A 6,131-nucleotide genomic window follows, 5' to 3' on the forward strand; every position below is an offset into this window, starting at 1 on the left:
CCTAAGAACCTGGAGAGCTGCTGCCAGTCAGTGCAGGAGATACTGATCTTGGTGGAACAGTGGGTTACCTCGGGGTAAGACAGCATCTTAGTAGGGAGAAGGGCTGTGATTCAGTGGTAGAGTATCTGCTTGATGTGTAGAAGGTCCCAGGTTCAATCCTCAGCATCTGTATTAAAAACGATCAGATAGGAAGAGATGTGAATGAACTTGGTCTAAGACCTTGGAGTGCAGCTGCCACTCAGAGTGGCAAGACTGACTTTGATGGCCCTGTCAGGATCCCCCTGGGTCGTTGGCGGTGCGCCCCCGGTGGCCGTGGTGGGGGGTGACAGACGGGATGCCCGAGGGGTGCGAGGTGGACGAGCGAAGGCGTCTGAAGAAAGCGGGGGAGAGGTGGCCTCAGATTTGCAGGGGGCGGGGTTATGTGCACCCCGTAGTGCCCCTCTGCCCACACGCTGCGACGGTGCCCTTCTCCTCTCTCCCTGCTCCTTCGTTCCCGGGCTCTCTCTCTGTGCCTTCTGGGTCGCTACGTGCCTTCCTCCCCGGCCCTCTCTGTTTCCCCCTTTTATTCTCTTCCGTCCTCGCTCGGTCCGCCCCTTCACCCCTCGTGCCTCTGGCCCCGCCCCCCTACATCAGTGGGAACGCCATCAGGGCGTTCCCGGGTGTGCCCGAAAGCCGCCGGCGGCTCCTGCGGCCTTGAGGCCGCGCTGCGGCGCCGTCCAGCTGCCCCACTCCTACGGGGCGTCGTCACAGACGCCCTCTCCCGAGGCCCCCTGTGCCGCCGCCCTTTGGTCGGGCGCGGCCGTGGCTCCCGGACGGGCCGTCGATGTCGGTGACTGGTAAGCCGCGCGGCCCCCTCCTGCTGCGTCCCTCGGTGGCATTGCCTCCCTGCAGCTCGGGGTTGCCTGGTGGGGCGGATTGATCTCGGCGGGGGTCGGGTGTGTTTGTTGTGGGTTCCGGGGTCGGTCGGGCCTGGCCCGCGACCCTCGGAGCGGGACAGGCCCATAGCCTTATTCAGTATAAGACAGCTTCATATGTTCATAATGAACTTCTAAGAAAGCCATTTCCAACATGCTATGCTCCTAACCACTTACAATTATTATTAATACATTGGTGTTTTAAACAGAGGCACTGTTTTCTTTCCAAGATCAATACTGCCATAACTATATTGGAAAATTAAATTATAGTAACTTTACATTTTAAGGGTCCCATGAAAATTATTCTCAGGCAGAACCTAATCAATGTTATGGACTCAAAATATGTCACTCTACATGAAGCTATAAAAAGATTAATGTACATTTTTTACAAGAAATTAGTAGCTTAATGAAGTGGATAAAAACGCTGTCACAACTTTTATTGGATCTAAATTGCATTGTAGTGGAGGTACAGTAAGTGCCTAACGTGTAATGACAGGATGACTCATGACTAGAACTGGAAGGGTAATTTGCCCTCAACTGACACACAACCGAGGCATTAACATCACAGTCGTCCCAAGCCAAAAGGAGACACATTATTTCATTTCACAGCGAGGCTTTAAACAAAACTGTTAACTTGAGAAATATTGATCTGCTCTTCTGTGAAATGATGAAATTGGAATGGTTATAGTACATCTTAAAGGCTGGTGCAATGACAGACCCTGAGAGGAACACCCCATTCGACTGAGAGTCACATCATGATACAAAGTCCTCATGGCTGCTACAAATGGACCACATGTGTGCTGGGAGATGTTTTTCCCAAGTGCACGGGGCCCCGATTCTGATTGGGGCTGGGTTGCCAATTCCAGGTTGGAAAATTCTTGGAGTTTTAGTGATGGAGCATATAATGTACTGGGTTCAGACGCGTTAGCAAGTGATCAGCTCATATTTATTAAAATTCAGCTCTACTAGAGACAAACTATCCAGGTTCGAACCCTGCTTTTATCTGTGCAGCACCCAACACCCCCCCCCCCACTCCCATGATTGGCTATTTACAGTGTAAGAGTCCATCATAGGTCAGCCTTAGGATCCGAGCAAACCTATTGGTCCGCACTAGGATCTGAGTCGGCTATTGCTCTAAATCCTGAAGGTGTGCTAGACTGCATGGCTTCCTTAGTGCTTCGTGTTCACACATGTCCATATCAATACATAACACCCCTCCCCCCATGGTTCGGAACCCTTAGCTGACATAGTCTTGGAGGTAGGTTGGCCTGCGCCATTCTCTGGTCGAATGGCAGAGTTCAGTTGGAGGTGTGGCAGACTCTGATGCGGTGGCCAAAGTGGGAGGGGTTGGCGGTGCTGGACTATTTGTGTTTCCTTCCGTGGTGGCTGGCATTGGCGACCCAACTGATCTCTCGGCTGGCGCATCCTGTTGGGCACTGCTCGTTGGCGTGGGCCTCGTGCACTCCGTTTCCTTGGGGCTTGGCAGGTCATCATCGCTGTCCTCCAGCGTGGCCATTGCGGGTTCCTCAGGAAGAAGGCGGCGATGGAGTTGGTCGATGTGCCAGTGAAGCCTTTGTCTGTCTTCTGTGGACACCTCATAGGATACTCGCCCGGTCACTCTGACCACTCTGGCCAGGATCCACTCCGGCCCCCTTGCAAAGTTGCAGACATACACTGGATCGCCAGGGAACAGTCCTTGGGGGGCCCCTTGGCTCTCTTGGCCGCACTAAGCTCTGGGGTCCGGTCGGGGTGCAGCCTGTCCAGGTGGGTAGCAAGCTGCCTTCCCATTAGAAGTTCCGCAGGGCTGCAACCTGTGGTGGTGTGTGGGGTTATCTGGTTGCTGAAAAGGAAGGCTGCCAGCCGGTGGTCCCACTCACCCTGTATGATTCTGTGGAAGGCCTCCTTGGTTGTCCTCACCATTCTCTCAGCCTGGCTGTTGGTCGCAGGGTGGAAGGGAGCCGAGCGGATGTGTCAAATAGAATAGTACCTTATGAATTCTTGGAATTCTGCTGAACTGAAGGCTGTCCCATTGTCCATCACGAGTGAGTCGGGATGCCGTGTGTGCTGAAGATTCACCACATAGTGTGGATAGCGGCTCGGGACGATTGTAGATGCAACTGGTACCACCTCTAGCCACTTGGTGAATGAATCTACTAAGATGAAGAAGAGCTGGCCCTGGAAAGGACCTGTGAAATCCAGGTGTAGCCAAGCCCAGGGTTTCCCACAGGATTCCCACTGCCGTGCCGGGGCCCGGGGAGGCTCTGGCAGGGATTCCTGGCATGTCTGGCAACGTTTGACACAGTTCTCAATCTCACTGTCCATGCCAGGCCACCAAACCTAACTGCGGGCCAGAGCCTTCATCTGCACAATCCCTGGGTGCATTTCATGGAGGGCTGTGAGGACTCGCTGCTGTAATGGTGCAGGAACTATTTCCTGACTTCCCCATAATGGGCAGCCCTTATGGGCTGACAGCTCGTCCTGGTGGGAGGAGAATGCTGTGAACTCGTGGGCCACCCCCTCCCCACCCAGAACACGGGACAGCACGTGGTCCTGAGTGGTGTGGCGGGACACATTGGTTACCTGAAAGGGCCTGTCCGCCAGGTCCTCAAGGAGCAGGATCTGGTGCGTGGGCGCTAGGTCTGGTTTGCCTGAAGGCAACGGCAAGCAGCTGAGGACATCTGCGTGGCCCATCGCTTTTCCAGGTCAGTGTAACAGCGCGTACCAGTAGCCTGCGAGGAAGATGGACCAACAGAGCACTCGGGGAGACAGCATCTACAGCGTCTGGTAATCGGGGGCCAGGAGACCCAAGAGGGGTTTGTAGTCAGTGACGATGGTGAAGGGCTGGCCGTATAGGTAGTCATGGAACTTCTTGACCTTCTCCACGATTGCCAATGCCTCCTTGTCGATTTGAGCGTAGTTGGGCTTGGCTGAGGAGAGGGTCCTAGAGCAGTAGGCCACCGGGATCTCCCAACCATCGGGCAGCTGGTAGCCTAGGATGGCACCGACCCCGTAAGGTGAAGCATCGCAGGCGAGGACCACAGGAAGCGCTTCATCGAAGTGTGCCAGGATCCTTGATGACCCAGGAACACAGTCGCTTGCTTTGGGCCCCAGACCCACTTGGCCTGTTTGTCGAGCAGACGGTGCAGGGGCTCCACGATGGCAGCTTTGTGGGGCAAGAAAGAGTGGTAGAAATTCAGCAGCCCCAAGAAAGCCTGGAGTTTGGCCTTGGACGAGGGTGGTGAAGCGTTGATTTTATCCAGTGTTGGATGAATGCCCTGTGCATCAATCGCGAATCCCAGGAACTCTACCTGTGGCACCCCCAGCAAACACTTCTCCCACTTCACCTTCAACCCGGCTGTGTGGAATCATTGTAGGATGGGGCGCAGTCTATCGGTGAAACTCTCGGGCGTGGGGGTGGTGATCAAAACGTCGTCAAAGAATGGCTGGACCCCGGGGATACCTTTAAGAAGACAGTCCATTAGGTTTTGAAAGATCCCTGGGGTGACACTCACCCTGAATTGCAAGCACCGCACCCGAAAAGAGTGTGACGATTGTTTGGGCCTTGGCTGTAGCATTGTTGACAGGAAGCTGCTGGTATGCTTGGACCAAGTCCAATTTACCAAAAATATTTGCGCCCGCCAATGAGGTCAATACATGATTGACTACTGGGACCGGGTATGTGTGGCCCTGGAGGGCTTTGTTGATAATACACTTGTAGTCCGTGCAGATGCGAACGTCTCCATTTGACTTGACTGGTGTTACTATGGGGGTCTCTCAGCAGGCGTGCGGCACGGGTTCCAGGACTCCTTGGGCCCCCAAGCGTTCCAGTTCCCTGTCAATCTTGGGCTTGAGGGTGAACGGGACACTCCTGGCCTTTAAACAGATGGGCCGCACCACCGGGCCACTGTGTAGCGGCCCAGTGTACCATCAAAAACCACTGGGAACTCATTGCACACATCCAGGAAATTGGATGGCCGCACGTGGTGCACTCCAGTTATTCCCAGTCCCAAAGGTGTGAACCAGGACATGCCCAGTAAGCTTGTGGGAGCGGTGCGGTGCTCATGCCAGAGTCCGAGTCTGGCTCATTGGGATCCCATCCTCGTCGCCAGTATAATGGCGATGTGGGTTCAGACATGTTAGCAAGTGATCAGCTCATATTTATTAGTGAAATTCAGCTCTACTAGAGACAAACTAGCTGGGTTCGAACCCTGCTTTTATCTGTGCAGCACACAACACCGAACACCCCCCCCTCCTGTGATTGGCTATTTACAGTGTAAGAGTTTATCATAGGTCAACCTTAGGATCCGGGCAAACCTATTGGACCGCACCAGGATCCAAGTCGACTATTGTTCTAAATCCTGAAGGTGCACTAGACTTCCTTAGCGCTACGTGTCCAGATATGTCCGTATCAATACATAACAGAGCATGAAGAGGTCAGGGTTCAGAGAGGCGAGGGACCACAGTGGGGCCTAACACCAAAGCATCCATTTTCTCCAGGGGAACTGATCTCTGTAGTCTGGAGATCAGTTGTAATTCTGGGAGCTCTCCTGGAGGCTTGCAACCCTACTTTGCAGCCCTCCCCAGGTGCCATTGTCCCTACCAGGAACATTACCCAGGAGCTGCTATTTCCGTTGTTGAGAAACTAGTGTGTCGCCATCACTGCTTGTAAATTTCCCAGCAGCGCAAATAGTTGAGTGATTTGGGGTCAGGCGAACAGCATGGGGGAGGAAGGCTAAAGGCACTTCATGCATGTTATGGCCCTGGTCAGAAACAGACTTCCGCACAACAGTTTGCTAGTTCTAGGCTGGGAAACACTTGGAGATTTGGGTGGTGGAGCCTGAGGAGGGTGGAGTTTGGGGAGGGGAGGATCTTCAATGGGGTATAATGCCATTGAGTCTACCTTCCAAAGTGGCCATTTTCTCCAGGTGAACTGATCTCTGTCACCTGAAGATTAGTTGTAATCCCAGGAGATCTCCAGCCACCATTTGGGGATTGGCAGTCATATGCATCTGGGAGTGTGATATGAAGTCCTTGTGGCACCCAGGGGGACTTTGTATCGTGTGAGTGGGCCCAGAAAGTGTTCAGAAGCTGATTTCAGCTAGAACTATTGGATTCAAACAGATCAGCATGTTGCTCTGCTGAGCCCTGGAAGTGCCAGAGTCCCGAACAAGACAAGCAATCGACAGGAAGAGGCGAAAAAAGCAGGTGCTAGAAACA

Source organism: Gekko japonicus, unplaced genomic scaffold (assembly GCF_001447785.1).
Source record: "Gekko japonicus isolate JY-2015 unplaced genomic scaffold, Gekko_japonicus_V1.1 scaffold167, whole genome shotgun sequence".
NCBI classification, from domain to species: domain Eukaryota; kingdom Metazoa; phylum Chordata; class Lepidosauria; order Squamata; family Gekkonidae; genus Gekko; species Gekko japonicus.